The sequence below is a fragment of the Loxodonta africana genome, chromosome 5 (genome assembly GCF_030014295.1).
Source record: "Loxodonta africana isolate mLoxAfr1 chromosome 5, mLoxAfr1.hap2, whole genome shotgun sequence".
In the NCBI taxonomy this organism is placed as follows: Eukaryota; Metazoa; Chordata; class Mammalia; order Proboscidea; family Elephantidae; genus Loxodonta; species Loxodonta africana.
This window is the reverse complement of record NC_087346.1, coordinates 10,801,654-10,820,735: the sequence shown is the minus strand read 5'-3', so window position 1 is coordinate 10,820,735 and position 19,082 is coordinate 10,801,654.

The following is a 19,082-nucleotide window of genomic DNA, read 5'->3' as shown; positions in this document are numbered from 1 at the left end:
CAACTTTTGGCATTTTGTGCCTCTAGGTATCTCTCTTTGTCTTTGTCTCCTCTCTCTTTTTTTTTTTTTTCCTCATCTGTCTGTCCTTGATCCTGACTTTGGAAAGACATTTTGCATCTTAGAGTTTTTCTCTCAGGAATTCTGCCCTGTGTTTTGTGAAGATCCATAAGGAAGAACAGTTGGCAAGTGGGTATAGAATTATTTTGTAACAGAAGGTACGGAAATTCTAATTTATTCACATTAACTCAAAATAACAATTAAAAATTTAAGAAAAGAATGGCTGGTTTCTTCTTACCTTCATCTATGGCTGGTTCCTTCTTTCTTGGTTATTTCTCCATGGTTGAAATTATCTCTGTGTTCCTTTTCTCATAAAGTAAGGCTTGCTAGTTTTTGGAATTTAGGTCACTAAGATTTCTTTCTGACTTTCACTCTCTGATCATATATATATATACACGCAAGGTAATATTTTTATAGAAGAGAATGGGCAATGCATCAAAGTTGATGAAATAAAACAATATTTAAATAACAAGTTAAAGCAGATATTTTAAATAGAATATTACAGTACTATCATAATTTATTTGATTTTCTGTCTCTTCCCAATGAAGAAAATATGTCATTTTTTAGAGCTAAAAATATTTAGCTCTGTTTTTTTTTTCCTTTGTATAAAAGTTCTGGAAGAATTTTCTTAAACATGATGTACAAAATAACCCCCTCCTAAAAAGTACAAACCCTGATCAAGAGAGAAATAATTATCTGAAGCAAACCCAGAGATGAGTGAACTGTTAGAATTCTAAGAGTGGGGTTTTAAAGTAATTATAATGAAATGGTATAAAGGATCTAGTGACCTCATTTCTCTCCATGGCTGAGCAATAGTTATGACGTGGATGAACCTTAAAACATTATGCTGAGTGAAGTAAGTGGATCACAAAAGGACAAATATTAAAAAAAAAAGTTTAGCAGTGGTTACCTGAGGGAGGGAGAAAGAAAGGGTGAGTCATTGTTTAGGAAGCATTGTATTTCTGTTTATGGTGATGAGAAATTTGGCAACAGATACTGGTGATGGTTGCATAATATGATTAATATAATTTGTGACGCTGAACTGTAAAAGTTAAAAATGTTGAATTGGCAAATGTTGTGTTATCCATACTTTTAAAACAATATTTTTTCAAAATTAAAAAAACAGTAAAATAGATGGGCAACATTCATGAATAAATTGAAAATGTCATCAGAGATAAAAACTATGAAAGGAAATGCCAGAAATAAAAAAAAGAAAATATGCCATGAAATGAATAATTAGCTAGATAAACTTGACAGCACAGGATACATAACAGAGGAAAGGATTAATGAACTTTAAGACAGGTCATCATAAAACTGAAACAAAAATAAAACACAAGTTAAAAACTAGAACAGAGATTCTGAGGTATGGAAAAAATATAAAATTATATAGCATATGTGTGTCTAGATTTCCAGAAGCAGAGGAGAGAAAAACAAATGGGCAGAAGAAATATTTTACTAGATAATAGCTGGAAACTTTTCAAAAATGCAGAACAAAAGCCTTAATCTTTGGGAAGAAGAGTAACGAAAGCAATAACTGTTAAGGCAATGGTAACAGCCATTATATCTGAGAAAAATGGAAAATTCCCTTTAGCCCTGAGAGGGGGGCTGACAGCAGTATGTGCTGGGACCTGAATTACGGCTGGTTGAGAAACAGTACAATTTTCCTGGACATCCCTGGAAGCCTAGGACACAGGAATTGACTGAGACTGAAGGTTAATCAGAATAAAAGAGAATATTCCTTTCCTGCTAAACCTATAAGGTTAGCAAGTGTTAAGTAAAAATAACAGTGGAATACTGCTAAGAGATTTGGAAGAAATTAGAAAATTGTGGTACACTAAGGTAATCACCACAACAAATTTTAAAACCAGACAACTCTTGACTAGATAGCCAAAGTCCACCCTAGGATAAGCAGGAGGCAATATATGCCCATCTTCCAGTATGAAAACAATTTAACTCAAACCCTACTAAACCCACTGCCGTTGAGTTGATTCCATCTCATAGCGACCCTATAGGACAGAGTAGAACTGCCCCTTAGAGTTTCCAAGGAGCACCGCACCATACCTTACTACCCTATACAAAATGTCTGAATGTTAACAACAACAACAAAAAACACAGGCATACAAATACAAACATACTCCCAAGAGTCAAAACAACAGATTGAGACTCACCTATGACAGAGGTTGGAACTGTCTGGCAGGGAATTTGAAGTAATTATGACTAGTATACTAAAGGTTCAAAGAGAGAAGGTGTATAACATGTGAAAGCAGCTGTTCATTTCAACATAGAGGTAGAATTATGAGAAGGATTTTAATGGAAATGATAGAAATGGGAAACACGATAACAGAGATGAAGAATGCCTTCAATAAGTTCACTGGTTGATGACAAGCTGAGGGAGGAAAAAGTGATAAGTCAATAGTAACTACCCAAATTGAGTGAAAAAAATTCACATATTAGAAGGATTAGTAATTACATAAAATTATACAGGTTATTTATTTCTTCTTCAATGAGTTCTGCTGGTTTTTGTTGTTTCTGTAGTTGAGATGTGGGAGAATGGTTCTCGTATAGCTGTCCTCCAACAGCAGCTGCTATTCCTCAACTTCATATTTTTTTAGAAAGCAAATTTTCTGAGGACTTCCCCTTCTCTGTTAGCGCCTATTGGAGAAAGAGGCTTCTTAGTTTTCTGTCAGCCTGTCCTTGGCCTCTGCCAATTTATTAAGTATGTTAGCTGAATTTTTCTTACCATTGTCCTATATTTCTGCCTTTGGTAATTTAGTGCTTGCTTCCCACACCTTCCTACAAGAGTCTGTATCTTCTTAGATTTTGGGTTATTTGGTTGCCTCGAAACTTCCTCTTTCTGATGATTGCATGCAAAATCATGGGCCTATGGTTTGGATAGTGTTTTTGTTGTTATTGTTGTTGCTAAGTGTGGGAGTGATGCCCTTTCCAAATCTATATGTTCCTGAAATGAAACCCATAGCCTGGTATTCTGCCATTTAAATCCGAATTTAAAGCCTTTTTGGTTGTACTGTATAAGTGCATATTAACCTACTGCATATTACCAAAACTAAAACCAAACGCAGTGCCGTCGAGTCGGTTCCAACTCATAGCGACCCTATAGGACAGAGTAGAACTGTGCCATAGAGTTTCCAAGGAAATGGATTCGAACTGTCGAGCCTCTGGTTAGCAGCAGTAGCACTTAATTAACTGCTAGTCACCAGGGTTTCCATAAGTGCATACTAAAAAATAAGTATGAGGACAGAAGAGAAAAAAAATTCCTAAAATGAAGAATTAGCAGCCATAATACCGTACCACATTCTTTAACTCCTTGGTCAGATATGAGATAATTATATTTCTATCACATTTTTAAGAGGTAAAGAATTTTCCACTTTAAAAACTTTTATCTTATTTTTACACAATCCTAAGAGTACAAACTTTAACACAATATAGTATGGCTGGGCATGCAGAGAAGAAATTAGCCTGATGATATAGGTATACATGCTAATACAATCAATGGATGATTGGTGCTCTACGTAAGCCTGTGGAAGTCTCTTAAGATGTTGAAGATTGCCCAAGAAAATTTAAAAATGAGGTACAAAGAAGAATATGAGAAAATAGCATCAAAAGAAATAAAATACAAAGAAAAAACTGTACAAATAAAATGCCATATATATAAATATTCTAAATATCCAAATAATATTTTTTCTACAGAATATTGACTTTCCCTTACACTTATCCATTTTTCTTTGGGTCTTGTGTATAGAGGCAATTATCATTTAGATTGTTTTTAGTCTTTCGAGACCAAGGAAAAATATCTTAACAAAGAAATACACACTTTACTTGCTCACAAATTGGCTTGTTTTACAGCCTTATCTTTGAGTCTGACTTATTATGTAGATAACTTCAAATGCATGCTACAATATTTTTCCACAGCCCTTTAATTCAAATTACTATAGGTAGTATTTTAAAGTTTCTATTCATGATAAAAAATAGTTCTTTATTAGAAACATTTGCTAATTTATTCATCAGGATGCAATATTTTCTATGAATATTCTATCTTTGGGTTTTAGAATAGGCAAATGGATCTATATATTTTGGTGTTTATAACCCTAATTGTTATTTTTCATTGTATAATAATATTTTTAGCAAATTGAAAAAAATATAAGCATTTGAAATAATGACATAGTTAACAAATTAAAATTAGAGATAATATGTAAAATTAATGCTTATTTAAAGATTTGAATATCCTAGTTATTATATGGAAACTCCTCTGGTGGAATAGTGGCTAAGAGGTATGGCTCTTAACCAAAGGTTTAAATTATTCTACCTGCATTAAATTATTTAATATTAAAAATAATCTGATGAGGTTGATCAATTTTTATCATACCCATTTCACAGATGAAGACATTAAGGCATTGAGGATTAAATGCCACCTAATTAATAAATGTTAGCTTCACGGTTTGGTTCCACACAATTTACCTTCATTTTCTGCATACCTAAGGTTTTTTAAGGAACTAGCTAGACTTTATACACAATTTGTCTAATAAAAATACATATAATGGATATTAATGCACATAGAATTGAAAACACACACACTGACCTTCAGAGATAATTTAGAGTCATAATAAAAATCAATTCTTAGTAAAGGTAAACAGATTTTATTTTATTTTATTTTATTTTATTTTATTTTATTTTATTTTATTTTATTTTATTTTATTTTATTTTATTTTATTTTATTTTATTTTATTTTAATATGTTCAAGAATATCTCTTTTGAAGGCTCCATTATACCTTATTATAGCCTTAGCTGATTTAATATTTTAAATGTATATCGAGTTGATCTTTGCATGTGATAAAGATACATTTAATTGTTCTGAATTTTTTAAGCCTCAATTGATCTTCAGTAAAAGTCATTTCTCTTCAGGGACTGTTGGATCTTGGAGGGATTCTCATATATAGCCATTAGGACTTCCAGTTTGCTTTAGGTAAACAAATGAACACAAAAGGTCTCACATTTGCATTCACCTTCTGACTTCATTGGATTTCCTATTAGAGGTAGATTTTCCAATTTTCTGTTATCACTTCAAATTATTTATTCAGTGGTATAATTAAGAATCATCTAAATGAAGAGTTCTGTGTTGGGTATAGAGTACCAATAATGAATAAGGCATTCATAGTGTTTAATTTCAAGAATATTAAGAGCAGAGAAGAAAATAGATAACTGAATTAGTAATTAAAATATAATGCAATAAAAGGAGCCCTGTTGGCACAGTGGTTAGGTGCTAGGCTGCTAATCAAAAGGTCAGAGGTTCAAACCCACCAGACTCTCCGAGTGTGATAGTCTGCTTCTGTAAAGATTACAGCCTTGGGAACCCCATGGGGCAGTACTACTCTGTCCTATAGGGTATCTATAAGTCAGAATCCACTTGATGGCAACAGATATTTTTGGTACCACATGGTGGTAGAAGAAACACATTGAGCATGTATCTGAAGTACCTAACAAATTCTACAAAGAAAGGGGTGTTTACTCTTCAAGAAAAGACATTTGTTGTAGCTTAGAAGGTTAAAAGGAAACAAAAACAAAAATACATTAATCATATGTACACATTGTAGAATTAAAATAGTAAATGACATGAATATATTAGTCTTCTTAGTTACTTAGGCCACCTAAATATAACATGTATTCACATTCTTTTTTTTTTTTTAAGCTATTTCTTTGCTTTCATGATATCCCACTTTTGAAGTTTTTATTCAGCCCACTTCTTTTCAGTCTCTTGTCTATGGTTTATATTACTATGGATTACAGATTTTTACATCTAACCTTGAGGTCGCAGCCAAAGTTTCTCACTAACCATTTGACGTGCCCATTTTGATGCTATTGCAGAAGCTGCTAGAGCCTATCCCCACGTAGCCTGCTAGTGAGATATGTGCACGAAGGAAGTGTGCAACTTCTGGGACATCTCCTCAGATGAAGCCTCTTGTGTTGAATTTTCTCTTCCTGTCTTGTCTTAGATAGAAATGAAAACATTAAGATGAGCCAGTGCAGACCATTCAGATGAGAACATCTCCCAAAGAGATGATGAAGCTACAAAATGTTAGGAACATAGGCCCCTAAATAGCTTTCTTGAGAAATACTTTCCTAGAAGCCTTTATCTGTTTTATCTTCAATAATACAGTAAAACCTGTGAAAGCAGGAAGCTGTGTAAAGTCAGAACCTGTCAGAGAAGGAAAACTAAAGTATCTGTCAGTAAATAAACACTTATTTTGTTTTATGGCACTGTAAATTTGAATGACTTTGCTAGAACAGCTCATTTACAGGCCACCTGTAGAAGAAGTGGAAATATCTTAAATTCAAGACAATCAAAACTGACTTTGTGTCTTAGTTATACAGCAATGCTACAACAGAAATACTACAAATGGATGGTTTTAACAAATAGAAGTTTATTATCTCACTGTCTAGGAGGGTTTCTGTCTGAATTCAGGGTGCCAACTCCAGGGGAAGGCTTTGTCTCTCTGTTCGTTCTAGGGAATGTCCTTGTTATCAATCTTCCCCTGAATCAGGAGCTTCTCAGCACAGGGACCCCAGGTCCAAAGGATGTGCTCTGTTCTGGACACTTCTTTCTTGATGGTATGAAGTCCCTTCTCTCTGTGTGTTTTACTTTCCTTTTATCTCCTGTAAAATAAAAGGTGATACAGGCCACACCCCAAGGTAATTCCCCTTACATTGGATCGGAACTGTGACCTGAGTAAGGGTGTTGCATCCCACCCTAATCCTCTTTAACATAACTTAATCCTGCCTTATTAACCACAGGCAGAGATTAGGATTTACAATACATAGGAAAATCACATTAGATCACAAAATGACTGACAACCACTCAATAATGTGTTGTAGGGTAAAAGCATCACAAAGTTTAGTAAAGCAAAAAGAAAATTTTATTCGGCATATAGTCAAAAAGGCAAATGTGGGAAATCAGACAAGCATGCTGTCAGAGCCATGTCTGCCCGATTCTGAGAAAATACTACAGAATAAGCAAGAGTATGAAAATGGACAAGCATGCTGCTAGAGCCATGTCTGCCTGAGTCTAAGGAATACTTAAGAACCATTGGTATATATTTACATTACCAATGGGCAAAACCATTGAAAGCTTCACCTTTTCAGACTGACTAGGAGCTGTGAGCCTACATTTTGAATTGTCTTTCTTAACAATCATTGGTACGGGCTTCATTAACGACAGTCAGAAGAGTCCTCGTTGGTCCAACAATTTTTTTTTTTCACTGTAATGCTAATAGAAAAAGGTAAAGAGTAGAAAGTTTTTTGTGTTGTTTGATTGGTTTAAATGAAAGATTCCCTAAAAGATATTTTCCAATATTGTCTTAGCTATTGTCTTTATATCTCAGGACCCAGTTGATGTGTCCTTGTGATTCCTTGTGAGTCCAGCACTAGTTGGGTCACATTCTCTGTGCTCAAGGGGAGGGAATGATGACTCCAATATTATTTCCTAAATCAACTGGAAATCAAGGGAATCACATTTTGGGGGAGACACAATTTAATCCATAACACCTTGAAATGTTCTTTGCTACCTTTTACAAACTTGTCCTTTCACAGTGTTACTGAGGTCAGCGAATAGTACAACCAAATATATCCATTCATTCTAATAAAAATAATGAAAAAGGATTTATTATTATTTTATTGTAGATCAGTAATAATTAGGTAAAATTTATATTCAGTAAAATTCTCTTATTTTAGGTGTACGATTCCTTAAATTTGACAAATATATACAGTCATGAACCAGTGCCACAAACAATATAGAGAGTATTTCTACCATCTTGTAAGTTCTCTTTTCTCCCTATAAAGTCAGATACCTCTTCACTCCAGCCCTGACAAATATCAATCTGATATTTGATCCTATAGTTTTACGTTTTCCAGGAAAATCATATGATTGTAATGTTAAACATAGTTAAAACTGAACAAAATTTGAACATAAGGTTTATTCTGAGCAGTTATTCTATATGTATACAGGGAGACCATTTTGATTCCAGAAAAAAGCCAATGGCTTAAATAAGCCAGGTACAAAAAAGAAGAGTGAGGAACATAAATCAACGATTGGTTAATCTTAACATGATTGATTGAGCCCTGTCCTCCCCTTTTTACTAAGATAAAAGCAGCAGCTAGACAGAATGAGGCTTATAAAGAGAAGAGGAGGGAGAAATATAAATCAACCATTGGCTGATCTTAACAGGATTGACTATACCCTGTCCTCCCCTTTTTATGGAGATCAACCGATATCAGGTCATGAGATGGCCTCTGGCCCTTCACCCAGACATATCTTTTGAAATTCAAATTCAGCAAGCCTGGCTTCAAACAGAAAAGAAAAGACTAGCAACTTTTGGGTGAAAGAAAAGCTGCTGGGAGGATCAGTCCTGGTCAAGAACTTCTTTACAGTGAATACTTAGTTTCGTAGTTGAGAAACCCCAAAATCAAAGCAAGAGCTCTGCTATCAATTTCTGTTTTTGATAGTAATCTCAGATTTTGTAGTGCTTTATGCCTGGAGTATTTACTTTGTACAATGCTTTTGAGACTCATCCATACCATAGCAGATATGAGTAATATATCTCTTACTTATTACTGAGTTGTGTGGACGTGCCAAAATTTGTGTATCTATTATCCTTTGAGGATATGTGAGTCATTTGAAGTTTAGCGATTATGAATAAAGCTCCTATACACATGTACAGATATTTTTTGTGGATGTGTGCTGTGTAAGATTGCTGGGTCATAGGGTGTTTATTTAAGGAGCCTTGGTGACATTCCTTCTTCATTGGTATGCAGCTACTGCTCCTTACTTCCATTTGGAAACCCTGGTTGCCTAATGGTTAAGAGAGATGGATGCTAACCAAAAGGTTGGCAGTTCAAATTCACCAGGAGCTCCTTGGAAACCGTAGGGCAGTTCTACTCTGCCCTATAGTATCACTATGAGTCGGAATCAACTGGAAGGCAATGGGTTTGGGTTTTTTTTTTTTTTTTTTTGGTTTTGGGTGGCATAAAGGTTAAGCACCTGGCTGCTAAATGGAAGTTGGTGGTTGAACCCACCAGGAATTCCACAGGAGAAAAGACCTGACGATTTGCTTCCACAAGGTTTATAGCCTAGGAAACTCTATGGGGCAGTTCCTCTTTGCCCTATAGGGTCACGATGAGTCGGAATCGACTCCACAGCGCCTAATTTTGTTTATGTAATCATCTAATCATTTTCCTTTGTGTCAGCGACATTTCCAATTTCCTTCAGCAGTATATGAAAGTTCCAGAATATTGGCATCCTCGCCTTGCCCAAAGCAAGTGCTGTCAATACTTTATTTTACTTTCAATCATTCTATTTGTAGTAGTTTCTCCTTGGGATTTAAATTTGAATTTCCTTAGTGACGAATTACAACAAGCATCTTTGCATTTGCTTATTTGCCATCAAATTATATTTTACAATGTATTGTCTGTTTAATTTTTTCTTATCCATTTTATTCTCTAATATCATTTCTAAATATTGAGTTTTGAGGATTCTCTATGTTCTCTGGATACACGATATTTATCAGTTTAGTGTTTTGCAAATATTTTCTCAATTTCTTTTTTTTTTCTTTTCTTAATATATTTTCTTTCAAATATTATGCATTTAAAATTTTTTTTGCACCATTTTTTGAAAGGAGTATATTTTAACACTTGCCTTTGTTTAAAAAAAATGACAATATGTGGGCATCTGTTTTTGGGCTGTTTATTTTGTTTCATTAATCAATAGATCTATCTTTTGCCAATATCACACTGCTGTGTTTGCTGCTCCCTTTTGCTGTATTGTACCCTTGTTTTGTAGTTTTAAAATCAAGTAATGTGTATTCTTCAAACGTTTTTTTTTTTTTTCTCAAAATTGTTTGAATACTCAAGGTCCTTTGCTCTTTGATAAATTTAGAATCAACTTGTTGATTTCTGCCAACAAAAATAACCTACTGTGATTTTTATTTATATTGTGTTGTATATCTAGATGAATTTGCAAAAACATCTCACAATTATTGATTGTTCCAGTCCTTGAAAATCATGTATTACTTCATTTGTTTTGGTCTTCTTTTATTTCTTTTGATGTTTAGAATATTTTCATCATACAAATGCAAATCTTGCATATGTTTTGGTACTTTTATGGCAATTTCAATTCCTATTTGGTCATCTGTAGATATACAATTGATTTTTATATGGACCTCAAATCCAATTACTTTACTAAATTCACATTTTAGTAGGATTAGCAATTATGTAGGATTATACAAGTTATTTCTTCTAGAGTGTGCTTTGCTAGCTTATGTGCCTTCCGTATAATTTATCTATTCAATCTAAGTTATCAAATTCACTGTTATAAATTTATTAAAAGTATTCTTTCATAATCCATTTAAAGTCTATAATATCTGTGCTAATACAGTCTTTGTAATTTCTACTGCTGGTGATTTACATCTTTATTTCTGCTTTTAAAAATCATTTTGGGTAAAAGTTTATCAAATTTATTCATTTTTTTAATTAACTTTTATTGAGCTTCAAGTGAACGTTTACAAATCAAGTCAGTCTGTCACATATAAGTTTATATACACCTTACTCCCACTTGCTCTCCCCCTAATGAGTCAGCCCTTCCAGTCTCTCCGTTCGTGACAATTTTGCCAGCTTCCAACTCTATCCTCCCATCCCCCCTCCAGACAGGAGATGCCAACACAGTCTCAAGTGTCCACCTGATATAATTAGCTCACTCTTCATCAGCATCTCTCTCCTACCCACTGTCCAGTCCCTTTCATGTCTGATGAGTTGTCTTCGGGAGTGGTTCCTGTCCTGTGCCAATAGAAGGTTTGGGGAGCATGACCGCCAGGATTCCTCCAGCCTCAGTCAGACCATTAAGTCTGGTCTTTTTATGAGAATTTGGAGTCTGCATCCCACTGATCTCCTGCTCCCTCAGGGGTTCTCCGTTGTGCTCCCTGTCAGGGCAGTCATCGGTTGTGGCCGGGCACCAACTAGTTCTTCTGGTCTCAGGATGATGTAGGTCTCTGGTTCATGTGGCCCTTTCTGTCTCTTGGGCTCTTAGTTATCGTGTGACCTTGGTGTTCTTCATTCTCCTTTGCTCCAGGTGGGTTGAGACCAATTGACGCATCTTAGTTGGCCGCTTATTAGCATTTAAGACCCCAGACGCCACATTTCAAAGTGGAATTCAGAATATTTTCATAATAGAATTATTTTGCCAATTGACTTAGAAGTCCCCTTAAATCATGGTCCCCAAACCCCTGCCCTTGCTCCGTTGACCTTTGAAGCACTCATTTTATCCCGGAAACTTCTTTGCTTTTGGTCCAGTCCAGTTGAGCTGACCTTCCATGTATTGAGTATTCTCCTTCCCTTCACCTAAAGCAGTTCTTATCTACTAATTACTACTAATTAATCAGTAAAAATCCCTCTCGCTCCCTCCCTCCCTCCCCCCCTCGTAACCACAAAAGTATGTGTTCTTCTCAGTTTATACTATTTCTCAAGATCTTATAATAGTGGTCTTATACAATATTTGTCTTTTTGCCTCTGACTAATTTTGCTCAGCATAATGCCTTCCAGGTACCTCCATGTTATGAAATGTTTCAGAGATTCGTCACTGTTCTTTATCGATGCGTAGTATTCCATTGTGTGAATATACCACAATTTATTTACCCATTCATCCGTTGATGGACACCTTGGTTGCTTCCAGCTTTTTGCTATTGTAAACAGAGCTGCAATAAACATGGGTGTGCATATATCTATTTGTGTGAAGGCTCTTATTTCTCTAGGGTATATTCCGAGGAATGGGATTTCTGGGTTGTATGGTAGTTCTATTTCTAACTGTTTAAGATAACGCTAGATAGATTTCCAAAGTGGTTGTACCATTTTACATTCCCACCAGCAGTGTATAAGAGTTCCAACCTCTCCGCAGCCTCTCCAACATTTATTATTTTGTGTTTTTTGGATTAATGCCAGCCTTGTTAGAGTGAGATGGAATCTCATCATAGTTTTAATTTGCATTTCTCTAATGGCTAATGATCGAGAGCATTTTCTCATGTATCTGTTAGCTGCCTGAATATCTTCCTTAGTGAAGTGCGTGTTCATATCCTTTGCCCATTTCTTGATTGGGTTGTTTGGCTTTTTTGTGGTTGAGTTTTGACAGAATCATATAGATTTTAGAGATCAGGCGCTGGTCGGAGATGTCATAGCTGAAAATTCTTTCCCAGTCTGTAGGTGGTCTTTTTACTCTTTTGGTGAAGTCTTTAGATGAGCATAGGTGTTTGATTTTTAGGGGCTCCCAGTTACCTGGTTTCTCTTCGTCATTTTTGGTAATGTTTTGTATTCTGTTTATGCCTTGTATTAGGGCTCCTAAGGTTGTCCCTATTTTTTCTTCCATGATCTTTATCATTTTAGCCTTTATGTTTAGGTCTTTGACCCGCTTGGAGTTAGTTTTTGTGCATGGTGTAAGGTATGGGTCCTGTTTCATTTTTTTGCAAATGGATATCCAGTTATGCCAGCACCATTTGTTAAAAAGACTATCTTTTCCCCGATTAACTGACACTGGTCCTTTGTCAAATATCAGCTGCTCATATGTGGATGGATTTATATCTGGGTTCTCAATTCTGTTCCACTGGTCTATGTGTCTGTTGTTGTACAAGTACCAGGCTGTTTTGACTACTGTGGCTGTATAATAGGTTCCGAAATCAGGTAGAGTGAGGCTTCCCACTTTCTTCTTCTTTTTCAGTAATGCTTTGCTTATCCAAGGCTTCTTTCCCTTCCATATGAAGTTGGTGATTTGTTTCTCTATCACCTTAAAAAATGACATTGGAATTTGGATTGGAAGTGCATTGCATGTATAGATGGCTTTTGGTAGAATAGACATTTTTACTATGTTAAGTCTTCCTATCCATGAGCAAGGTATGTTTTTCCACTTAAGTATGTCCTTTTGAATTTCTTGTAGTAGAGCTTTGTAGTTTTCTTTGTATAAGTCTTTTACAGCCTTGGTAAGATTTATTCCCAAGTATTTTATCTTCTTGGGGGTTACTGTGAATGGCATTGATTTGGTTATTTCCTCTTCGATGTTCTTTTTGTTGATGTAGAGGAATCCGAGTGATTTTTGTATGTTTATCTTATAACCTGAGACTCTGCCAAACTCTTCTATTAGTTTCAGTAGTTTTCTGGAGGATGCCTTGGGGTTTTCTGCGTATAAGATCATGTCATCTGCAAATAGAGATAATTTTACTTCCTCTTTGCTAATCCAGATGCCCTTTATTTCTTTGTCTAGCCTAATTGCTCTGACTAGGACTTCTTGCACAATGTTGAATAAGAGCAGTGATAAAGGGCATCCTTGTCTGGTTCCTGTTCTCAAGGGAAATGGTTTCAGGCTCTCTCCATTTAGAATATTGTTGCCTGTTGGCTTTGCATAAAAAAAAAAAAAAACAGATGCCCTTTATTATGTTGAGGAATTTTCCTTCAATTCCCATTTTGGTGAGAGTTTTTATCATAAATTGTCATAAATGGGTGTTGGACTTTGTCAAATGCCTTTTCTGCATCAATTGATAAGATCATGTGGTTTTTGTCTTTTGTTTTATTTATATGGTGGATTACATTAATGGTTTTTCTAATATTAAACCAGCCCTTGCATACCTGGTATAAATCCCACTTGGCCGTGGTGAATTACTTTTTTGATATGTTGTTGAATTCTATTGGCTAGAATTTTGTAGAGGATTTTTGCATCTATGTTCATGAGGGAAATAGGTCTGTAATTTTCTTTTTTTGTGGTGTCTTACCTGGTTTTGGTATCAGGGCAATGGTGGCTTCATAGAATGAGTTGGGTAGTATCCCGTCATTTTCTATGCTTTGAAATACCTTTAGTAGTAGTGGTGTTAACTCTTCTCTGGAAGTTTGGTAGAACTCTGCAGTATAGCCATCCGGGCCAGGGCTTTTTTTTGTTGGGAGTTTTTTGATTACCATTTCAATCTCTTTTTTTGTTATGGGTCTATTTAGTTGTTCTACTTTTGATTGTGTTAGTTTAGGTAGGCAGTGTTTTTCCAGGAATTCATCCATTTCTTCTAGGTTTGCAAATTTGTTAGAGTACAATTTTTCGTAATAATCTGATATGATTCTTTTAATTTCAGTTGGTTCTGTTGTGATGTGGTCCTTCTCGTTTCTTATTTGGGTTATTTGTTTCCTTTCCTGTATTTCTTTAGTCAGTCTAGCCAATGGTTTATCAATTTTGTTAATTTTTTCAAAGAACCAGCTTTTGGCTTTGTTAATTCTTTCAATTGTTTTTCTGTTCTCTAAATCATCTAGTTCAGCTCTAATTTTTATTATTTGTTTTCTTCTGGTGCCTGATGGATTCTTTTGTTGCTCACTTTCTATTTGTTCAAGTTGTAGGGACAGTTCTCTGATTTTGGCTCTTTCTTCTTTTTGTATGTGTGCATTTATTGATATAAATTGGCCTCTGAGCACTGCTTTTGCTGTGTCCCAGAGGTTTTGATAGGAAGTATTTTCATTCTCGTTGCATTCTATGAATTTCCTTGTTCCCTCCTTGATGTCTTCTATAACCCAGTCTTTTTTCAGGAGGGTATTGTTCAGTTTCCAAGTATTTGATTTCTTTTCCCTAGTTTTTCTGTTATTGATTTCTACTTTTATTGCCTTGTGGTCTGAGAAGATGCTTTGTAATATTTTGATGTTTAGGATTCTGGAAAGGTTTGTTTCAAGACCTAATATGTGGTCTATTCTAGAGAATGTTCCATGTGTGCTAGAAAAAAAAGTATACTTTGCAGCAGTTGGGTGGAGAGTTCTGTATAAGTCAATGAGGTCAAGTCGGTTGATTGCTGTAATTAGGTCTTAAGTGTCTCTATTGAGCTTCTTACTGGATGTCCTGTCCTTCTCCGAAAGTGGTGTGTTGAAGTCTCCTACTATAATTGTGTAGGTGTCTATCTCACTTTTCAGTTCTGTTAAAAGTTGATTTATGTATCTAGCAGCCCTGTCATTGGGTGCATAAATATTTAATATGGTTATGTCTTCCTGATCAATTGTCCCTTTTATTATTATGTAGTGTCCTTCTTTATCCTTTGTGGTGGATTTAAGTTTAAAGTTATTTTGTCAGAAATTTATATTGCTACTCCTTTTTTGCTTATTGTTTGCTTGATATACTTTTTTCCATCCTTTGAGTTTTAGTTTGTTTGTGTCTCTAAGTCTAAGGTGTGTCTCTTGTAGGCAGCATATAGATTGATCGTGTTTCTTTACCCAGTCCGAGACTCTCTGTCTCTTTATTGGTGCATTTAGTCCATTTACATTCAGCGTAATTATAGATAAGTAAGTGTTTAGTGTTTAGTGTTGTCATTTTGATGCCTTTTTATGTGTGTTGTTGACTATTTCATTTTTCCACTTACTTTTGTGTGCTGAGACCTTTTTCTTTGTAAATTGTGAGATCCTCATTTTCATAGTATTTGACTGTATGTTTGTTGAGTCGTTACGTTTTTCTTGGCTTTTATTTTGAGTTATGGAGTTGTTCTAACTCTTTGTGGTTACCTTAATATTTACCCCTATTTTTCTAAGTAAAAACCTAACTTGTATTGTCTTATATCGCCTTGTATCCCTCTCCATATGGCAGTTCTATGCCACCTGTATTTAGTCCCTCTTTTTATTATTGTGATCTTTTACATATTGACTTCAATGATTCCATGTTTTGAGCATTTTTTTTTAATTAATCTTAATTTGTTTTTGTGATTTCCCTATTTGAGTTGATATCAGGATGTTCTGTTCTGTGACCTTGTGTTGTGCTGGTATCTGATATTGGTTTTCTGACCAAACAATTTCCTTTAGTATTTCTTGTAGCTTTGGTTTGGTTTTTGCAAATTCTCTAAGCTTATGTTTATCTGTAAATATCTTAATTTCACCTTCATATTTCAGAGAGAGTTTTGCTGGATATGTGATCCTTGCCTGGCAGTTTTTCTTCTTCAGTGCTCTGTATATGTCATCCCATTGCCTTCTTGCCTGCATGGTTTCTGCTGAGTAGTCTGAACTTATTCTTATGGATTCTCCCTTGAAGGAGACCTTTCTTTTCTCCCTGGCTGCTTTTAAAATTTTCTCTTTATCTTTGGTTTTGGCAAGTTTGATAATAATATGTGTTGGTGTTTTTCTTTTTGGATCAATCTTAAATGGGGTTCGATGAGCATCTTGGATAGATACGCTTTCGTCTTTCATGATGTCAGGGAAGTTTTCTGTCAGGAGTTCTTCAACTATTTTCTCTGTGTTTTCTGTCCCCCCTCCCTGTTCTGGGACTCCAATCACACGCAAGTTATCCTTCTTGATAGAGTCCCACATGATTCTTAGGGTTTCTTCATTTTTTTTAATTCTTTTATCTGATTTTTTTTTCAGCTATGTTGGTGTTAATTCCCTGGTCCTCCAGATGTCCCAGTCTGCATTCTAATTGCTTGAGTCTGCTCCTCTGACTTCCTATTGCGTTGTCTAATTCTGTAATTTTATTGTTAATCTTTTGGATTTCTGAATGCTCTCTCTGTATGGATTCTTGCAACTTATTTATTTTTCCACTATGTTCTTGAATAATCTTTTTGAGTTCTTCAACTGTTTTATCAGTGTGTTCCTTGGCTTTTTCTGTAGTTTGCCTTATGTCATTTCTGAGGTCATCCCTGATGTCTTGAAGCATTCTGTAAATTAGTTTTTTATATTCTGTATCTGATAATTCCAGGATTGTATCTTCATTTGGGAAAGATTTTGATTCTTTTTTTTGGGGGGTTGTAGAAGCTGTCATGGTCTGCTTCTTTATGTGGTTTGATATCGACTGCTGTCTCCAAGCCATCACTAAGATATAGTGATTTATTCTATATTTGCTCACTGAGTCTTATCTTGTTTTGTTTTCTTTCAATATAGGTGGATGGGCTACTAGATTGTGCTGTCTTGTTTGTTGTAGCCCTTGACTTACTATGACCTATTACCAGCTGGTTTAGGCTGTTGCTAGATATATATGCCTACGTCTATTCACTATTCTTGAGTAGAATCTGATTTTGGGTCATCAAGTGTGTGCTGCACCCTAACACCTATCCACCTCAAGAAGTCGTGGTGATAGTTGTGTGCACCAGATTCTAGTAGCAGCTGGGGTTCACCCTCCGGGGGGGGCAGGATGCTGACAGGCTTCCCCCAAGTGTCAGTGAGGTAGGTGTGTCTCTATTCCTATAGCACCTTGGTGGGAGGGCTCTGCAGCTGTATCTTAGGCCCCCAATGCAAGTACTTCTACTGATTGGTAGGTGTCACCCTCCTTAGACCCCTAAGGCAAGAGGCTAGGTGGTCTGGGGGGAGCTTAAGCCCTCAGTTCCCTGTTGTGGGTCAGTTAGGGCTCTGTTGAATAAGCAGAGATATCAGACCCGGGGAACTTGTTTTTCCAGTAAATCCGCTAAAAAAAATGCAGTCAGAGCCCTATCAGACCTGCCTTTGCATTCTAACAGCCACCTTGTTCCCTGTAAGGATGAAAGCCCGAGATTTGGATCATATATGCTTGGCTGGAGCTGGTTCTGTGTTTTTAGTCCAATTAGGGAAGGACTTTTGGTCCCTGGGTTTTTTGTGGTTGCTTCTCTTAGGTCGTAAGAATGGGTTAGGAAAAGACCAAAAAAAAAAAAAGGGAAAAGCAAAGTCACAGAGCCGGAGCTGTTCTCCCTCTGGCTCAGGAAATTCCAATGTTAATGAAGCAGCCTGGGAAGGGGAGGGGAGGATTCAGAAAAAACAACAGAGAGTAGCACCCCGGAATATAGCCAAAGTTGCTTATCTTGCTTGGGATGACTATTTTATCTGAGATTCCTGAGGGGCGTGTCGCCTGTGTGTGCTGGCGGTGTGGAGATTGTCCCCGAGAGTCTGGCCCGCTGAAGCCAAGGTCAGATCCTCCGCTGCCAGTCCAAAGCCCAGCGTCAAGGTTCCCCGGCTGGGACGCTGCAGTCCCGGCTCCAAAATCAGTCGCTGCCTCGCGGGAACTTCTCATCCTGCCAGCCGTGTCACCACGCCGCCCCCACAGACCAGCTGGGCCCCCTCCCGGCGTTAGTTCAGGGGAGTAGGGCTGCGCCCCTTGTTTGTGCCGTGACTGGATGCCGCGTTCAGCTCCCCTGCGCCCAGTCCAAAGCCTGGCGCCAAGGTTCCCTGGCTGGGACGCTGCACTCCCGGCTCCAAAACCAGTCACTGCTCCCAGAGACTTCTCCTCCCACCAGTCGCATGGCCGTGCCACCCGCGCGGACTGGCTGGCCCCCTTCCAGGGTCAGTTCAGGGGGCTAGGACTGCGCCCCTTGTTTGCGCTGTCACAGATGTCGTGTTCAGCTCCCCTGCGCCCAGTCCTAAGCCCGGCGCCAAGGTTACCTGACTGGGACGCTGGCTCCAGGCTCCGAAAACAGTCGCTGCTTCCCCGTAGTTGTTCGTTCTCTGTCTCTGTCACTCAAGTCGACTCTTTAAATTTGTGTTTGTTGTTCAGGGTTTGTAGATTGCCATGTATGTGATCGATCCACTTGTTTTTCTGAGTCTTTGTTGCAAGAGGGATCCGAGGTAGCATCTACCTAGTCAGCCATCTTGGCCCCGCCTCAAATTTATTCATTTTTTAAAAGTACTTATCAGTTTTTGTTCTCTATTTCACTAGACTTTGTGTTTTCAAATTGATTTATTTCTATCCCTATCTCTATTTTTGTTTGTTCATGGTTCATTTATTTTTCTTTTACTGTTTTTATAATTATATATTTAAGGAATTGCTATACTAATTTGAAGAATTCCATGTTTTCTACTATAATCTTTGATTGCTATTAAAATTTCTCTAAGTACTGCTTTAATTGCATCCTAATAATTTTGAAGGGGTTTATTTTCATTTGTATCCAATTCAAAAATATGTTATTTAAAAGTAAGCTTTATTTCCAAATATATGGTTATGTTTCGAATATCTTTTTTTTTCTTTTTAATTTCTAGTTTAATTTTATTGTGGTTAGAAACCATACTTTGTATGATTC